This window comes from Ursus arctos, unplaced genomic scaffold (assembly GCF_023065955.2).
Source record: "Ursus arctos isolate Adak ecotype North America unplaced genomic scaffold, UrsArc2.0 scaffold_36, whole genome shotgun sequence".
NCBI lineage: Eukaryota > Metazoa > Chordata > Mammalia > Carnivora > Ursidae > Ursus > Ursus arctos.
Window position 1 is genome coordinate 5853216 of NW_026623050.1, and position 20062 is coordinate 5873277.

Genomic DNA, 20062 nt, shown 5'->3' on the forward strand with positions numbered 1-20062 from the left:
GTATCTCCCCCGTCATACCTTTTCCTAAGTTTTAGTGAGCATCTGTGGCCAATCAGTAGTCACTGGTCATAGTCTAACCCTTGGAGATTTGGGGCTTTGTAGGCTAGACCTGCAGCTTGATCAGCAAGTTAGGCAAATAAGGATAGGCAAGAATTACCTGTTTACTCACTCTATCAAACTGTAGAAAAGTCATTCTTTGTTTCTTCAAGAACCCCTTGTTGGTAAAGATTTGCAGAGAGTATTGATTTGGGGTCCCTGTTGTTTTCTTTGCTTTTCACGAGTCAACCATAGCAGGTTCCCCCCTCATTGGATATCAGCAAAGACTTTGGGAGAAGACTGATAGGTCTATGGCTCTGCCTCCTTTACATAAGGATGAGCGATCCCTGGAGACATTTTTCATCAGGGCTTGCCACGGTTTGGGCCAATCCCACTGCATTCCAGATTCCTAAGGCTTAGCTGAAAACCTTACGGGAATAGAAAGCCCTCTAACCGGGAAAGAACCAACATCCTTACCCTAAAATGTTATTGTCTTTCCTGGTAAATTATTCTCTGATAGCTTGTCTTTTGTGAATAGAGAAATAGATTACTTCTCCCAGAAAAACATTTATTCAAAGTGTGTTGGGGTGTTAAAAAAAAAAAAAAAAAGTTGTAGAGTTAAGCCAGTCTTCTGATTCCCTAATTTTTTGTGTCCCATAAACAATTTGAGGAAACCAAATATCACATTTTCCCAGGGAGAAAAGCGCCTGACATTTTGGCAAATCAGGTGTGATATGATCTCAGACAGAGGAGAAAGTTGCCTTGTCTTGGGTTAAAGGCCACAAGGCCAAACATAAAAGCAACAAAGCTTTTGCATTGTTGAGCTGAATGGCCACCCAAAAATCCCAAAGAATGAACTTTTAACTTCCTCAATGGAAAGACAACCACAAGAAGTTTGGCAGCTCATGGAGAAAGTTCCTTCATGAATGTGTGACCTTTACAGCATTTCATCTTTATACAGAATTTAACCCAGGACCTGAAAGATGCGTGTCTTTTCCTGTTTTGTTTTAATGGCAGACTCAGAACACAGGGTACAGTTTTGCTTCTGTCTTTAGAGCTGTCCTTGCCTTGCCCTCCAAGGCCTGCAGCCAGCTGAGCATTTTTGGCCAGACAGAAACATTCTCCAATCCCAAGAATGCCCAGGAACCATCAGGCCTAGGTGGTTCCTAAGCTTATTTCCTGTGTTCAGATTCTGGAGTGGAATCCCAGTTTGGCCTTGCTACAGAGACTGGAAGGTAGGAAAGGTGAGAAATTCTCTAAAATGTTTCCAAGTTTTCTATTTACTGGATAGACAACAAACCAATAACTTTGGAGGAGCTAGACTGCTGGCAGCTATTTTCCAAGAATTTCCAAAGAACTATGCATGGCCTAAGGGAAGGAGGTAGCGGGCATAAAGCAAGAAAGGAGGCAACGTGAAAAAAAAATGATTTATTGGTGCCCTTGTGGCAATTTAAGGTCGGAGTGGACAGCGCAGCTAAATTGTATCTTGCTACTGCACGAGGGCAATGAGCCGAGGGTGGTGCCAATGAGAGCTGCAAAGGATGGCCATTCCACTCTAGAAGGCTCTAGGCAAAGTCTATGGGTACTGAGAAACTGCTCCAGCAGCTTGCTAGGCTATATGCTGTTTGTTTTTACAGGACACTGTGTGTGTGTGTGTGTGTGTGTGTGTGTGTGTGTGTGAGAGAGAGAGAGAGAGAGAGAGAGACAATGAGTGAGAGAAAGACAATGAGTGAGAGAGAGAGAAATGAAAGTAGGCTATCCTGTTGGAGGAGAAGTTAAGGGTTGATGAAGACTTCTGTTCTCTCTAATTTAATTAGAGGAGGAAGAGTCACTATAATACACCAGGAAATGAGAAGTCAAACATTTTTTTAAATTTTTATTTATTTGACAGAGAGAGAGCGAGAGCACAAGCAGGGGGAGCAGCAGAGGGAGAGGAAGAAGCAGGCTCCCCGCTGAGCAGGAACCTGATGTGGGGCTCGATCCCAGGACCCTGAGATCCTGACCTGAGCCAAAGGCAGATGCTTAATGGACTGAACCACCCAGTTGCCCCAAGAAGGCAAGGGGGAATCAAAACCAGAGACAGGACAATGATGAATGAGAGAAACTGGCATAGAAGGGAAGTTCTCTTTTAGAGATACACAACTGACCCGAGCCTCGTTCCTGCTGAAGCTAATGTTCGTTTCTTACTTGAAGACGATGCAGGAGCCTCTGCCTGGCAAGATAACATGGTCTCTGTCAGGACCTAGTCCATTTCTCCTCCTGGCCATCAGAGAGTCAACTACAACCTAACCCGGTCAGGAAAGGGCTAAATCTACAATGAGAAGAAAGAGACCCTATTCCAAAGGGGCTGCAGGTCCCAGACAACGTGTGGGAGCAGAAGTCAGTCAACTCTAGCTGGGACTGGATCCTGAGAGAGCAGCATCGAGGAGGGTGGAACACGAATTTGAATAAGGGTGAGATCGTGGCTATGAAAGCACTGTCTTTGACACAGGATTTGTCAACCCTGGTGACCACCCGAACTGATGGGGTTAACATTCTGCTAGAACAGCTCATGCAAACTAGGTAAAAGCAATGGTTCACAATAACTAAAACAGAAAAGCCAGACTACCGTGATATATTATGGAGGAAGAGATTTAAGGCTCAGAGAGGTGGGCATGAGGCAGAGCGGACAATGAAGCTGGAAAACCAGGGAGCAGATTCCGCTCTGCAGGCGGCCAGGAGGACACTGCACTCACCAGAGTGATGAGAAAGGTACCAGGCAGGGCAGCAGCAGCAGCAGTGTGCAGCTTAGCGGTGACTGTCCTCTGTCAGCCGGCCGGACCAGAGCAGGGTACGGCTATAGCACTGGGCCCCCTGAAAGCAATGGAGGTGGTAGGAAATAATAGACATAACAGAGGCCAAATAGTAGCACTTAACGGACCAGAAACGAGATGAGTGCAGTAATTGTCTTGAGCAGCAAAACTGGAGGGGCAGCCGGGAATCCAGACAGGGAGGGAGCTATGGACTGGTTATTAGAACATGGAATCCCTAAGGGCAAGAAAGATGGGTTGTCAATGCAAACATTTCTCAATCTGTATTGTTGAAAGAAACCAGGACTGGATGATCAAGAAGCTAAGAGCAACCACCTAATAAAAGGCTGTGATCTCTTGCCCAGTTTCCAGAGCTAAACCAGTTTTCAGATCTTCTACCTTTTGACTGCAGGAAAGGCCAGCTACCCAAACAGAACGCTCCTGCAATGCCACAGTGAGCGTACGAGGTGCCAAGTAGCTCCGTCTTCTCTAAAGGGTCTTACGGCCATCTACTCACGTAACCATAAACTGAGGAAGAAAGAATGTCCTAGCCCTTTGAAGACTGATGGATACAGAGTCATTCACTACTGTTCCTATGGCTCCATGGGGGCCTCTGATGTCCGGCTGATGGAGGAGGAAAAAAACAGCCACACTTTGTTCACAGATGCGTCAGCCTCATGATAAATGCAAGCCAGAAATGGACTCTAGTGTTCTCAGTCCCGCTCACGACTGACCCTGAGAGATAGTGGTGAGAGGACACCCTCCCAACGGACGTCAGGAGATGCCCCCGGCCACTCACTCTGTGAAATACATACAGACTTAGAAGCAGCGGTCAGTAACTTGGCTGCTTGGTTGGTGACCTGAAAGGAGAAAGATTAAAAGATGAGGGACAAGGCAGTCTAGGGAAGAAGACTATGGAACCGGGCATGAAGTGCAGAGATTTCTGTATCCCATGTTAATCCCACCAAATGCATGCTCCAGGGACAAGGCACTTTACAGTCAAGTAGACAGAGCGCGTTGGCCAGCTGATGTCCGACGGCCTCTCTCATTAGCCACCCCAGTGCTGGTACAAACAGGCACGGCAACAGACTAGTCACGGTGGCAGGGATGGAGGCTATGCCTAAACGCAGCTTGCAATAAAAGCTGACCTATCTACGGTTGCTGCTGAATGTCCAGCTATAGGAACAGAGCTCATTCCGCACCCCTGGTATACAGAAGCATTTTTCAAAGAGACCAGCTAATTACACTGAAGCCTTTTCTACACGAGAGGGTCAGCAATCTACCTTGAATGAAAGCAACACATACTCAGGGTATGGATTTGCCTTTCCTGCCCAGAGACCCTCACCCAGCATCACTATCTGAGGGCTTGCCTCATGTTTAGTTCACTAAACAGGATCCCCCACACTAGCCCATCATACCAAGGAGCTCACTTAAAACCAAGGGGGAGCAGTAATGAGCATGTGATCAAGGGATCCACTGGTCTTGTCACATACTGTACCACCCAGAAGCTTTTGATTTTAGGGTGAAGAACAGCCTTTTGAGGGTGCTGCTGAAGCACATTATGGTTTATGCTTAAGGATGGGGTGTCATCTTTCGGGCTTCAGTGAGCCCCCTTAATCAATGAGTCGTATATGGTACTGTGTCCTCTCCATATGGAATACATGGTTCCAGATAAATGTATGGTAGTTCCACTAACCATACCACCCAATGATCTACCCAGGGAATATATGTCCTCCGTAAATTCCTGGCTCTGAGGATACAGAGATTCTGGCTCCAAGAACATAAATACTTCCACCAGGGGCACTGCAGGAATCCCACTAAACTTTAAGCTAAGGCTGCTACCCAGGCACTTTAAACCCCTTGTGCCAAGAGATCAACAGGCAAGGAAAGACATCATTCTTGCAGGAGCAACTGACCATGGTCATCAGAAGAAGGTTGGGCTGTTTTTGCACAATGAGGATAGAAAAGACTATGTCTGGCATTGAGAAGGACCTCTGGGATGTCTCTTGATAATCCCCTAACTAGCTGCAATGGTAAATGGTAAGAGCAGGAGTCATGGCTTGAGAAGAGAATGAGGACCAGGAGCACATCTCCTTTAAGGATGAGGATCTGGGTCACCTACCAGGTACCCCCCGGACCAGCAGAACTTCTAGCTAAGGGGAAGTGAATCTACAATGTTGTACAGGAAGGATTTGATGGAGTGTCAGGAGTCCCTGAGAACAGGTGCATTGATGAACATTATAATTTCTCCCATTAAATTTCCTTTTGTACATTTCCCTAGGAAACGAGGTTGACCAGAATTCTAGAGGATCTGTTCCCAGATGCGATGACTTTTTTATAAGAAACATGGGGGTCCAAGAGCTGCAAGGAGCGACTTCAGTGACTGCTATGATAGACTACCTGATACCCTGCTTCAGTGCTGAGGATTCATTCCCCCAGTTGCCAGCATCATTAGCTGCTGAAAGCTAACAGTTGAATCCTTCTCCAGGAATTGCCCTTGGCTCGAGGGAGACACCTCTCCCAAGGTCATGCCTGCCCCCTCCCAGCAGGAGGCACCTGCAGCCAATGAGTGGCCAGGGTCCAAAGGCTCAGCCCCTGCGCCTTATTTTGGGACAACTGTAAAGGGACCTCCAAACTCCAGATCTCCCCAGGATCAGCTGAGGTCATTGTTGTAATACATCATAGCTCAACTTCTTCCTCGGCCCAGCCCTTCCCCTCACTCTCTCACAGATGTTGAGGGCACTCCCTAGTAAATTTCCTGTACACAAATCTCTAGCTCGGAGTCTATTTCCTTGGAACACGATCTGAAATACAATAGGCAAAAAAATCCTAAAGTACATTCACACGCATTGACCCCAGAGTCTCACATCCAAGACAGTCCAAGGAAATAATGAGAGGTGAAATCAGAGTTTTGAGTTCACTGCTGTGGCATTATAGTTTTAAAAACTATAGAGCACCTAAATGTTCGGTAAGAGGGGATAACTAAAATAATGACCTAGGATTCATCACAGCCATGACAATTCATATTTTTGAAACATATGTAGTGATGTGGGAAAAGTATTCACAATATAACTTAAGTGAAAACAGAGGGATACAGAACTATAAAACTATAAATGGCCCACAAACATATCACTTAAAGAACTATACGGTGTACGAGAAATTCGATGACTCAGAGGTGAAGGTATGAGGAAAATCCAAGAAAACAGTCAAATTTCATTTAAGTAAAAATTCTATCTCACGGCCAGACCGATTCTTAGATAAAATAAAATACAGTGAGATCTCCAGCACTGGATATTTCAAGAATGGCATAAATGACCTCTTGGCAAGCTTGGTGTAGAGTGGAATTTAGTATTAATTTACGATTTGAAGGTACCTTTCGGCTGTCTGGAACTCCATTCCACAGTGGCTAAGTGTCTCGGAGATGCGTGGTTTTAGTCTGCTTTCCTTCACTCTCTCTTCATTTGCTTTGCTTTGGTTGGTTTTTCTCCGTCAACCACTTCGCTCTTGAAGACGTCGGGTTTCTTTGGCTTCCTGTGACAAAGCAGGGAGAAGGAATTTGCTTGGTCATTCCCACCTCAAAATCCTAAAATCCTCAGGCCTTCCTCACAAGCATTAGAGGAAAAGAACTCAAATACAAGAAACTCATTTAGATGACACCACCAAGACTTTCTAGGCAATAGGAAGGAGCAACCCAGCCCTAATACTATGGGGGAGGGAATGCTTTTTAAAAGTCAGGTTTTATACGCAGATAAACTAAGGTGATGCAAAGTTATGCTTCGTGTTCGAACCTTCCCGAGCGTCTGCTCTCACTCCCAGCAGAGCCCAACCACACCAAGGCAGGTCCCCCGCCAAGCCCCTGACGCTTCTAGGTCTGAATAAAAGCAAGCATTCTCATTTGCCCGGTTCCTTACCCCACCCCCACAATAGTTCAACCCCTGGGTGGGCAGTTCGAAGGCTTTTCGGGGACAGATTCAATCACCATCCCCCACCACGTGGCCACACTCGGGGAAGACAGTCTGTGCCGAGGATGGAGGAGACGCCGTTCACGCTCCAAGGGCAGATGAGCCCTTTGTGGGTCTTCTTTGCGCCCCCCCTTCAGTGAGAAGCGCCACGCCCCGCTGCTGCCCTGCGCTTTCCAGCCAAGGAGGTCCTGGCCTGACCACGGGCGAGGAGTCCCTCAGAGCAAACGGGACCCACGACTTGGTGCTCTCGGTAAGTCACGGAGGTGTGCGGATGGTCCCTCCCTCCCTCCTCACCTGGCTTTTCTCTGTAATGTGGCTGAAAGGCAAGAACATACCAAGGCGTGGGACGCCTGGGTGGCTCAGTGGTTAAGCGTCTGCCTTCCGCTCAGGTCATGATCCCAGGGTCCCGGGACAAGCCCTGCTCCGTGCTTCGTGCTCCCTGCTAGGCGAGACTACTTCCCCCTCTGCCTCTGCCTGCCGCTCTGCCTGCTTGTGCTCTCTGCCTCTTTCTGTTAAATACATAAAATCTTTATAAAAAAAAAAAAAAAAGAAGGGGCGCCTGGGTGGCACAGCGGTTAAGCGTCTGCCTTCGGCTCAGGGCGTGATCCCGGCGTTCTGGGATCGAGCCCCACATCAGGCTTCTCTGCTAGGAGCCTGCTTCTTCCTCTCCCACTCCCCCTGCCTGTGTTCCCTCTCTCGCTGGCTGTCTCTCTCTGTCAAGTAAATAAATTAAATTTAAAAAAAAGATTACAGATTTAAAAAAGAAGAAAAAGAAGAAAAGAAAAAAGAAAGAATATACCAAGGGGAATGGGTCAGAGAACTGAAAGGGACAAAGGGATCCCAAAGAGACTGCATGATGACACAAGGAAAGTAACAGTAATCAATAAGGGTGGTACAGAGGGCTTAAGCCCTCTCCACTCTGTCTGTAGAACCAGGGAAATCTCTTTGCTGTACGATCATTAGCTGAAGAAAAGTCCATGTGAAACCAGAAAACCTGTGTTTACTCAACAACTCTTTCGAAAGCCCACGCTCTGTGTCAGGCACTCCACTAGGTGCCAGAGATCCGTAGACCTCGACTCTGCCCTCATGGAAATGATATACTAGCAGCTCACAGATTTGTCAGGAAACTGTCCTCCAGACCTGGCCAGCTGCACGCCCCTGTCAGACCCGGCCGTGCTGCGGGCTCCTCTGTCCCGTGGATGCCCCCAGGAGGGCTGAGAAAGGCAAACACCAGCCAGAACCTTCCCGAGGAAAGGCTCACCTGGAACAACTCAAGAAAATCTTCAGAGCTGCACCTGTTTCCTTCTCCTCCGCCGCTGCCAAGCGGGAAGACAAGACTGAACTGGAGAGAGTTAGATGTTCAAAGGCCAGAGAAGTGCCAAAGCCTCAGCGCGAGCGTCAGCCCTGGGTGCAGGGCAGCCCTGGGCAGAACTGCACAAGGGGCGAAGTTGTAACCGTCCCAGCCTAACCTCATTATCCATCTCCCAGACACTACCTCCGCTGTCAGCTGCCTGAAATAGGCCCCAGATCCTCCGGTAAGCCCAGACAGGCCAGAAGACTGGTGTCTGATTAAAAATGCAAATGAGGCTTAATTTCACCAGGGATGCCTCCGCAGCCCCCCGCCAATCCTCCACCCAGACAGGCGGAAGCGGTGTCAAGGAAAAAGCAGGGCTTCGGGGCCAGAAGGACCCGGTTCTCCACCCTCATTCCATCACTTACCACCTTGTGACTGCGGGCAGGTTACCTAACCTCTTTCAAGCCTCAATGTTCATGGCTTATAAAATGTAGGTAATAATGTCCATCCAAATACATTTAGGGAAAGTTTAAAATATAAACATGCTCTTGTTCCTTATCCTATCCTTTCTCATCTTGTAAAGGAAATCTATAGATCTCAGCAAAAATAAATTTAAAAGAGATAAATTAAAAGACAAAAGAAAATAGGCATTGACAGAAACCCCCCGTGAATAAGGAGTCCCACCTGTGGTTTGCTGTTGTTGGTTGCCTTGGCCGGGGAGGGGAGGGGCCAGAGCCTGGTGCAAAGATCCAGGGGATCACCGTAGCAGGAGCCAGGCCTCTGGGCAAAATGTGTGGAAGAAGCTATCAGTGTCATAATCCCCTCTAAGAAAGAGAATGAAAAGCAGAATGTATTCTTGGTTGCTCCAAAAAGCTCTGGGTTCTAAAGAGTCTGTCCTGGACATAATGAAGAAAAGAAAGATAGGACTTGGCTTATACTTACAGAAGCGAGGTCACTGGGATTTGCTGCCTGTTACCTGTTACTTCTGTGCCTCTGTGCCCTTCTTCCTGCTCTTCTCTCCACCCAGAGAGCCCTCCTTTCCTGTCTGCCCCTCACCTTCCCCACATCCACGCGCTCCAGCTCAGATGGACCCTCCCCCAGGCAGGGCAAGGTAATAGAAGCCAGAGCCCAGGATGCATGTCTGTGGCCCCGGGCCCAGGGGTCTGCTGGAGCCCATCAGGCTGGTGCAGACCTGGGACTTCTTCGGGAGTGTGGCTCTCAACAAGGGTGCCCTTAGAACAAATTCGGGAGCCTTAAAAAGCATACAGACAGCCAGAGCCCACCCCAAACCTACTAAATCAGAATACCTTGTGGGGCGGGGCTGCCTGGGCATCTGTATTTTTCAAAGGCTCCACCCTAGATTCTAATGTGCAGCTCTGGCTAAAAAACCACTTTTCCCAGATAAGGACTTTTCTATGTAAAAGAAATTGGATGCCATGGTATCACTTCAAAGACTCCACAAGTACAGCTGATGGAAAATAACACGAAAAGCAGGTGTTGGACAACCTGAACATTTACAAATCAAAGGGGATAGTTTGGGATGTTCAAAGACCCGGGTAAGAAATCAGGGAAAAGTCTCATTACTTCTCAGGATTTATTGGCCAGCAGGGAGGTGGAAAGGAGTGGAAACTGAAAGTAGACATTTGCCCTGAAATTAACCAGCACCTGGAGGTCCTAATTAGCAAAGTAAAAATAGTCAGAAGTAAAAATGTAATTTGTAAATTTATCTAGGAGGTAGAATTCCCAGGCAATAAGCAAAAAGCCTTGCTTAAGGATAAAGAATGCAACAACGTGACAACTTACTCTTCGTTTTGGAAAGGGTAACTGTACGAGGACAGAAACGCAGCAGACGCTGCACTCTTGGACTTGAGTTCCGGCATTTTGTACAGCAATTCATGAAATTTTAATTGCTGAAATGTTTCCAATGGGCAGAGGGAGCAAGTCACGTGGGTTGAATGCTAACAAAAGATGATGAAGGAAAGGTGAGACTCTCGGCAAGTCTCTGGAAAGAAGAGGTGATTAGTGGGTTGTCCTGGGATCCGTGCTTGTTCACTTCAGATTTAATTTTACATTCTAGTTAGCAATGTAGAAAAGAAAACAAAAGACCCCTGAAAGAAATCTGAAGAAGACTTGTCAATGAAGATGTTGGCAAACCCCAGGGAGAAAAGCAGATTGAGATGGATGGGCCCACGAGGTTTAACCTATGGACAAAACAGCAGAAAGTTGAGATTATTCATAAAAAGGCAAACTCGCTCATTGGAGGGGCGTTAATCAGAACCCCTTATATTGCAGAAACAAGAGTACCCAGGCCACAAAACTATCCAAATTGACAGAGGTAAGAGTGGCCAGCCCCCTAGTGAGGGAGGGTCAGGCTATAGCAAAGCCAGCAAGCCACCCCAGCCCATAACTGTAACCCATCGTTCAGCACCAGCCACAGCTACAGCATGGACAAAGGCAAAGCATGCTGACTGTATTGATTACCAGCCATAGATGGCTTCTTTCCAGAAAACTAAAATGTGACAAGAAATATCTAATCACAAAATAATCCACTTCAAGATCTTTTTCCCAGCCATCGCCATACTTGGGACAGCATGTGCCAATGGCCAAACTCTAGAAAGCTTGCGTACTTCCACAGCAGCCTGATCTAAGAAGAAAAAAGGGAGTCTGGGTTGGCGGGTGGAGGGGAGAAAGAGATCTCAACAGCCAGCAAGTACTGAAAGCCTGCTGCGGGCATAGCCCTGTATTAGACATGTGATTCACGCTGCTCCGTTACATACAACCGCAGAGCGGGGAGGCAGCTGTGACACTCAGGAGCCGGGGGCGTACGCAGCTTGCGTGCGAGTGCACATACGCTGAGTGCAATCAGCTGTGTTTGAATCTGTCCGCCGAGCTCCAGGTCTGTGCTCTTTCCCTCCGCTGCCCAGTCACCCACTGTTGTCTTTAAGAGGGCTCCTCCCCCATTTTATTCCTGGCCTCAATCCCACCTCTGCTTCTAGAGCCTTCGGAGCGTGGGTGGACAGTGCTAGCACACCCACCCTTTCACTGGTGCTCAGCCAATGAACAAGCGTCTCTTTTATGTATCTATCGATGGTTCCTGCCAATCTCATGGCCCCTCTGGCTCGTTACCAAGCCAGAGAGGACAAAGATCCCCTTCTTCTGGGAGTGCCTCTACTCCTTGGAAAGGTTTCATGCAGAATTCAGTGGTTTCTGACTTCCAGTGTGTCGACTTCGGCCCAATGGGTCAAGAATCAGGCAGAAGGAAACGAAAAGGAGTGATACGGCCGTCAGTCACTTAAAAGTACATGAAGGGAAATGTGGGGTCCCCTGAGATGGGCAGATGGCGGAACAATGAGGAGTCAGACGCTGGAGCTGAAGTGTCTGGGTGTGAATCCTGGCTCTGGCATTTTCTGTGTGAGTTTGACCAATTCTCTCTGCCTCAGTTTCCTCATCAGTAAAATGGGTTGTAGGGAGCATTCAGAGTGAAGCACTCAGGAATGCTCCATGGACGCTACGAACACAAAAGTGGAGTAGAGGCGTGGATTCCAAACGTCTCAACATCCCTAGATGAAGAATGGTCACCGACTTACTTCCCTTGTTCACTTCTCTAGGGACTACTCCGTGTTCCTCCTCTTTTGTGTAGAGCAACAGACCTCTCTCAAGTTCTTCTTGCAACGATTTATCCCAAGTGAAACGGGAAAGAATCAGCAAAGTGTGCGCAGACACTGGTGGCTGTCAGCGACAGGCGGTTGAGATATTGAAAATTTCAATCTGGATACAGGGTGCTGAACCCAAGCCAAAAAACAGATGAACAAGTCCATACGAGCCCGCCGGTCCCTCTTCTTAGCACATCTCACCATCATTCAAAAACCCTCAGCTGTGACAGCTGTTGCTGTTTCTGCCACCAAGGAGAGAGGACTAGACGAGGACCCTGCTTTCCGAAAGGGTTTCCTAGCACACAGCCTCCAACAGGAGCGATAGAAAAGGCAGGGAACAGGGAAATGAGAATATGCGGTTTCACTGCAGCTACTGGCCCCAAAGGCAGCTTTGGGTGCCATCTTTGGATTTCTTGAGATTTTCCAAGATCTAGAACATAATAGGTGCTCAAAACACATCTGCAGAATGAAAAAAAAACTCAAAGAATGCATGCAAGGGGTGGCCAGGCCCCTGCAGCCTACTCCCAGAGGGAGTAGGGAAAAAGCATTTGGCTAAACAGAGCACGCAATGATAAGAGGCGTCCCAGCTTGGGAGGGAGAGAACCAGACTTGGCGCCCAGCCTCTAGGCTAGTGTGTGCAATGATTTCCCAAGGCTCTGGTTAAAATTGCAAATCCTACAGCTCCACTCCCCAGGAATGGAGATTCTGGGATGGGGCCCAGGAATTTGCTTTTTTTCTAACAAGTTCCACAGGTGATGTCAATCCAGGTGGTCTGTGGTTCACACTTGAAGGAACAACTGTTTTAAGCCCCACTTTGCTGGTAGCCTTACCTTGAGCTTCTAAGATGATCAGAGCGCTGGCCGCCGTTTCCCCCACGAGAACTCCTTAGTCTCTCAAAAATGAACGGACGCCACAGCCTCCCAGAACTAAATGCAGATAGAAATCTTCCAGACGGGGTGACATGTAAACCCACTCATCAGCAAACAAGTCCCAGGTCAACCAGAAGAGGAGTTTCTGGTGGGGATGAGTGGTAAGAGAAGGAGAGTGACGTTATCCGAACCACAGCCCCTGCCCCACTGACATTCCTGCCACAGAAGAGCCTTGTGCGTAAATGCCTGTGTCCCTGGGAGAGAAAATTCCTGGAAAACACAGAGGTATTTATTGCTTCGTTTTAGACAGACGACAGGGTCAATCCCTCCATTATTATAAAATATGGGTAAATTGAGAGTTCAGTATCCTGCAGAACACCATAAAAGTTTAATTTTATGTTATTACTGGCTTAATTCTTAATGGCAGACTTTTTAAGAGGAACAGAGTAGTAAGGGGCATTTGTCTGAGTACTCCAACAGAGAGAGTGGGACTTCAGAGCCGAGGGATGTTCCACTGGAAAGCCGACTGGTCTTGGGAGGTGTGTCCCTGCAGGCTCAAGTCTCAGACACACAAAACTCCGGGCTCAGGAAACAGCCCCTCCCTCATGGGACCAGAGTTCAATGCCTCCCCAGGTGCGTGTGAGGGACAGAAACCGAACAGGATCGAGGAGGAACCAGCAAGCTCAACTCCCCACCTTAATCCACTGAAGTGAAATGCAATCTGCTCAGTGATCCAGGTGAAGGGACCAGAAAGACAATGCCGGGCCCTCAGCTGGAAATTGCTGGAATGCAGGCTGTCAGCATAGGGCTCTCCCCTCTGTAGCAACCTGACGCCCTTCCTTCTTCCAGAGCAAGACTCCCTTCTACTCCATTCTGCTCACGTTTGTTGAGTGCCTAATGGATACTCTGGGAAGTGCAGGGAACTGACCCCTTCAGCCAAGCATGAGTAAACCTGAGCAACGGCCCGCATCCTGCTTGAGATAAAAAGACACCCTGAGAGCCCCCTGTGGGTTTTTTAAGGAGCAGTAAATGATCAGAAATTCAAATAACAAGATCTGAAAGCACTAGCTACTGACAAAGGAATTGTATCCCAAAGTTTTGGGTTTTTTTTTTTTATTATTTGTTTACAGGTCCAACTGGTCAGGTATTCAGTCCACACCTAATGATTCATAGTGCAGGTAAAATTATACATTATTCCCTGCAAAGAAAACAGGGAAAACATTTCTGCTACCTGATTATAACTAACTTTATAATTAGAAATTGTAACTTTATAAAATAATTGTTAAAAAAACCATTTAAAAGTTACCTTTAATGACAATAGACTCGGGATATAATACTTCAGTAGAATTTGATGACAAAGAGGAGATTTTTATGGAAAAGTAAGAGGAAACCTGGACTCAGAAGGACTTTAGATTCTTATCTCACATGCTTTAAAAAAAATGACACTTCCGGGGCGCCTGGGTGGCACAGCGGTTAAGCGTCTGCCTTCGGCTCAGGGCGTGATCCCGGCGTGATGGGATCGAGCCCCACATCAGGCTCCTCCGCTAGGAGCCTGCTTCTTCCTCTCCCACTCCCCCTGCTTGTGTTCCCTCTCTCGCTGGCTGTCTCTGTCTCTGTCAAATAAATAAATAAAATCTTAAAAAAAAAAATGACACTTCCTCTTGATAAAAAATAGCGCACGTTGTAAAAATTTTGAAAAACACATTAAAACCAAAAGTAAAAAATATAGATTATGCATGGCCAACAGGATGTAACTGCTGTGAACATTCCACTGTATTTCTGTCCAGATTTTTTACTCTAAAGATATATGCATCTATTTGTTTTAATTAGAAGATACAAACATTTTTATCATCTGCTTTTTCATTTTTTACTATAAAGCTGTCCATTTTATCGCAGTGTCATCAACACCGTGTTTATTAGCTTTCTTCTTAATCTTTGCCAAATAGATAAACCAAAAATTGTCTCATCTTAATTTTTATTTATCTGGTCACTAGTGAGATTGGCTTTTCCTTTCCTTTGATTTAATGACCCTTTGTATTTTTTCATATGTAAATTATCTTTTGTGTCTTCTGCCTACTTTTCTTTTTCTTTTTTTTAAAGATTCATTTATTTATATGAGAGAGAGAGAGCATACATGAGAGCTGGGGGAGAGGCAAAGGGAGAGGAAGAGAATGTCGAGCAAACTCCCCACTGAGCACAGAGCCTAACAGAGGTCTCGATCCCATGACCCTGAGACCATGACCTGAGCCAAAAGCAAGAGTCAAATGCTTAACAGACTGAGCCCCCAAGTCCCCCTGCCTACTTTTCTGCTGGAATATTCATGGTTTTCTTGGAGTTAAAAAGATTACAAAGGCATATTAATATCTCCTTGGTCATAGGTATCTTACAAAAATTTTCACCATCATTTAATTTTGACTTGGTTCATGGTGTCATTTCACATTCAGAATCTTTAACTCATATGTCGTCGAATCTATTCATATTTTCCTTTTCAGTTTCTCTGTTTCTAAGTATAGAAACTATTTCCCCACATGATCCAACATCCTGGTTCATTTTCTTCAAGTTAGTATGGTTCAGTTTTTATATTTTTATATAAAATATATATATATATTGAAAAAATAATGCACTTACATGATTACAAATTTATAGATTTACATATACACATAGTGGTCTTGCCTCCACTCCTACCTTCCTCACTCCCCCCCCCATTCCCTGTAGGTATCCATTTTATTAGTATCTTGTTCACCTTTTCGGTACTTCTTTTTGCAAACTTTAGAACAATTACCTATTTGATCCTTCTGGCATAAATAAATAAATAAATAAATTTATAATGATAACATATAATGCTATCTATAATTTCTCTTCATAAGACTCTTCCAGCTCTTAAAGAGAATGGCCAATGGCCAACTCTGGAGTTGCTGTTATCATTTCTATTAGTTAGGATGGTCTACGTTACATTGCGTTGCCATGTTAGTCAACAACCATGAAATCTTAAAGACTTAGAACCATGAGGGTTTTTTCTCACTTAGGGAAATCATCACCATGGATCATGGGAAGCTCGGTGTTAGCCAGACTCCAGGAGCCATTCCCCTAGAGGTTATACAATCAAATGTTACTCAGGCTGCGGGAAGGAAAGGTGGAAAATTATGCACTGGCTCCCACGGCCTTCTGTCTGGAAGGGACACACGTCATTTCCAATCACATTTTATCGGCCACATTAAGTCCTATGACCATGGCTGCCTTCAAAAGAACATAGAAATTCTATCCTACCATTTGCCTAAAAGAAAACAACTTGGAAATAGGGGTGGACGGCACTGACAACTACTATGTCGGTCTAAACACACACATCTGTATACATACCCACAAACGGACATGAATAGATTCTTCACCATTGATGATAGTTTTTAAGATATCTTGGGGGTTTGGGCAGTGACAGAAGTTATCCATGTTAATTGTACTAACTAGATGATTTTTTTTTTTTTTTAAGAGAGAGAGCACAGTGGGAAAGTGCAGAGGGAGGAAAGAGAATCTTAAGAAGGCTCCTTGCTCAGCCCCAACACGGGGCTCAATTTCATGACCCCAAGATCATGACCTGAGTTGAAATCAAGAGTCAGACCCTGAACCCACTGAGCCACCCAGGCGTCCCCTAACTAGATGATTTTTAATAGACTCTCTAATCCAATAATGTGAACCTCCAATTCAAAGATTCAATTTTTTAAACTTACATGAATTGTTAGGGCTTTGACTTCTTCCCTTCTCCCTAGTCTAAATTAATCAATGTTACTACGGTTTACTGGTGGCTGATTTCCAGATTTAGGTTCATAATCCCATACAGCATAGGTAGCAATTTAATCATGAATGCAAGTAATTCCTAAGAGGCCACAGTGTACTTTCAAATCTTACTGATTTAAAAAAATTTGGTTAATCCATGATCTAGGAAAGTCCTTACCTTATGACCCTGATCAATAAAGAGATGGCCACATATTCATAAATGTCAAGTAATTATTAAATAATTCAGCCTGGTAAATCATTCCTAACTGTGTCTGAAGTCGAAGGTATCATCAAATCTTTCCTTATTTGAGGTTAATAGCGTTTCTTATATAAAGCAACTGGTTACCACAGAGAAAGTGGAGGAAGTCATTCAATCCTCACCATCCCAAGCCGAACAGAATCTTCCATTTCCATGGCCTCCATCACGCCCATGTGGTTGGCATGCCTAAGGCATGAAATCACACAGAAATTCTCTTCTGAATCCCCAAAACATGTCAGTGAACCAAGAGCCTGCAAATATATAATTATGGTATTAAATCTCTGATTAGTGACACAGAAAAACAGAGTATTTACTCCTTAGGAGCATGCACTCCTTAAGAGATTTATCTATGGACATTAAAATCCCCAGTGAGAGCTCTCAGTGGTATGGACTGTGAGGACTCTGGCTGGAGGACTATGATAACACACTTATTTACATGAGGAGACTGGGAGAGAAGTGGGAGTTCCCCTACCCCCCAGAAACTCCGTAATCATGATACATATAGTAACACTTATAATACACACACATATGCATATATACATTTTTTCAACATGATCCTGGAGAAGAATGTTCTTTCACTTGCTGTTCTTCATATTGTCCTATCACAGGAGACCCTCGATCAGGATTTTGGAGTTTGTTTGGGGTGTGGTTAAGGTCTTGGTCCATTAAAGTGACACACACCAATGAGGGAAAATCCAGCACCAAACCACCCTGAAAGGGCCCCACCTCTCCTCTGGTTTATATTAGCCTTAGCAATTAGCTAAGTTAGCATTGTTTAAAAATGGCTATTCTTGGGGCGCCTGGGTAGCGCAGTCATTAAAGCATCTGCCTTCGACTCAGGGCATGATCCCGGCATTCTGGGATCGAGTCCCACATCAGGCTCCTCCGCTGGGAGCCTGCTTCTTCCTCTCCCACTCCCCTGCTGTGTTCCCTCTCTCGCTGGCTGTCTCTCTGTCACATAAATAAATAAAATCTTTAAAATAAATAAATAAATAAATAAATAAATAAATAAATAAAAATGGCTATTCTTTGTCTGTTCTCCCTTGGAGCACATTTCTCACTTGCAACCCAACTCCTCTGTGCCTGCTCAGAATTTGACTAATTGAACGAGTGGCCCGTTTTGGGTGACAGTTCTGAGTGCCTGCTCCTAACTGTCATACGGTGTCCCTTATTGTTTTTTTTTTCCTTCATTATGTTCCTTCATTGGTGTTTTTGACTTGTGTCCAGAAATGTCTGGTTCGTACCATTTTCATTTTGTAACTTTTTGTTTCATTTCATTTCAATTTTAGGAAATAATGGGTATTTAAAAGAACAAGCATTTAAAGTCAAACAAGGAAAGGGTGCAATTGAACAGAGCACGGAATGACCATTTGACAGTCATGACTAAAAGGGCCCCGAAAAGCCTTTCCAGTATGCTCTGCAGGATATCTGCCTGGGTCCCAATACATCAAACACTTTGCTACTCCCAAGCAAGTTCTTCGCCACTCACAATAAACCACCACCTCTGAGAAGATGATATATAATTAGGTAATATATAGTTAATTTAGAATGATATGTAATTATTTGGTTCACCTTAGATGTAAAACTGTCCGTCCTTCCTCAAATGTGCCTGCATGTGTGAATAACAGAAGAGAGAAATCTCTCTGTTATGTGAAGAAAAAAAGGAGCAAATCTAATCACAGGTGTAAATATCCTTCTAGAAACACACGTTAGATAGTATGTTCCCTGGGACAACAATTCCCTGGGATATTAACAAGCATAACAAAAACGAAAAAAGATCTGTGGTCCAGTAGGTAATGCTGGATTACGTAAATTTAAACAATGTTCTTTCGTAGACTTCTCTATATCTTTAACGTGATGTTGATACGCATTCTGAATCTCCAGTGCAATCTTAAATATGCATTTAGCTGTTTCCCAAATTTATTTAAACATAGAACCCAATTCTTGAGAAATGTTCTGGGGCACACATATTGGGAATCTCTACTCTAAAGGAAAGAAAAACGTAAATAAGTGTTTAGTTGAAAAGACAACCTCATTTAAAATGAGCAGATGCGGGGCGCCTGGGTGGCGCAGTCCTTAAGCGTCTGCCTTCGGCTCAGGGCGTGATACCGGCGTTCCGGGATCGAGCCCCACATCAGGCTCCTCTGCTGGGAGCCTGCTTCTTCCTCTCCCACTCCCTTGCTGTGTTCCCTCTCTCGCTGGCTGTCTCTCTGTCACATAAATAAATACAATCTTTAAAAATAAAATAATAAAATAAAATAAGCAGATGAAGAGAAGCCCACCACTCAGATCCCAGGAAACTAAGACCTTATACCTGATATGGAGCCCATTTCCCCATTTGGTCACTAATATAAATATTTGTCCTTGTAAGGGATTCTCAGCACCTGTAAACACCTGTAGTAAATTGACCCTTGTACATTGTCTCACTACCAACTATAATGAAACCAAGTCTTAGACCAAATTCTGTTTCACATGCAAACATTTATTAGATAAATATTTATCAACAGCTCTTACCGTATATTTGGTAATCTCAGATAAGTCCCAGTTTTCTTTCTTTTTTTTTTAAGATTTATTTATTTGAGAGAGAGAGTGGGGAGGGTGGGGAGGGGAGGGAGCAAAGGAAGGACAGAGAGAACCTCCGGCAGACTCCCTGCTAAGCACAGAGCCTGGCTTGGGGCTCGATCTCACGACCCCGAGATCATGACCTGAGCCAAAATCAGGAAGTGGACAATCAACTGAGTCGCCCAGGAGCCCCTCTGTCTTTTTAGATGCTCTCACTATTACTTGAATGAAGCAGTTCTTCAAGCAGACCTGACAACATTCCCCAGGAAGGATTCTAGAAGCCTCAGAGTCCACATCAGACAACTAGAAGTCCTTCAACTAAGTGGCTGGACACTTAGGACAATTTAGGAATCAAGTCTCAGACTTTATCCCTAGGGAAAGGCTACAGGCTTTGCTGGACTCCTATGCTCTCTTTATTAAAGGTCGTGGAATGGCTCTAATATTTTAGCTAACCTATATAGCTACATTAGTTTTCCTAGGACTGTGATAAAAGAAAAAATACTACAGACTGGCGGACTTAAGTAGGAGAAATGTACTTTCTCCCAGTTCTGGAGGCTAGGAGTCCCAAATCAAGCTGTTGGCTCGTTTGGTCTCTCCTGAGGCCTTTCTCCTTGGCATGTGGATAGCCACCTGCTTGCTGTGTTCTCACACGTTCTACCCTCTGTTCATGGACATCCGTGCTGTCCCACTCTGTGTCCAAATTTCCTCTTCTTAAAAGGACATAGTGGTTGAGGGCCCACTCTAATGGCCTCAGTTTAACTTAATCATCTCTTTAAGGGTCCTGTCTCCAAATACAGCCACATTCTGAGGTAGTGAAGCTTAGAGATTCAACATATGAGTTTGGGGGAAACATAGTTCAGTCCATAATAA

The 20062-nt window shown here is 45.2% G+C and overlaps 1 long non-coding RNA gene across 3 annotated transcripts in view; it reads right to left on the reverse strand.

The window, feature by feature from the left end:
• The window catches only part of LOC113242051 (uncharacterized), a 44480-nt gene extending 25706 nt beyond the window's left edge, over positions 1-18774 (reverse strand). For 2 of the 3 annotated variants that reach the window (XR_008957137.1, XR_008957136.1), the window contains exons 1-4: positions 18662-18774; positions 16753-16881; positions 12565-12748; positions 6199-6356 (exon numbers count right to left, since the gene is read on the reverse strand). This is a non-coding gene — a long non-coding RNA (uncharacterized LOC113242051). The remainder of the gene's footprint in view (positions 1-6198; positions 6357-12564; positions 12749-16752; positions 16882-18661) is intronic. The other variant, XR_007189956.2, reaches the window with a different exon arrangement.
• Positions 18775-20062: the final 1288 nt, after the last annotated feature.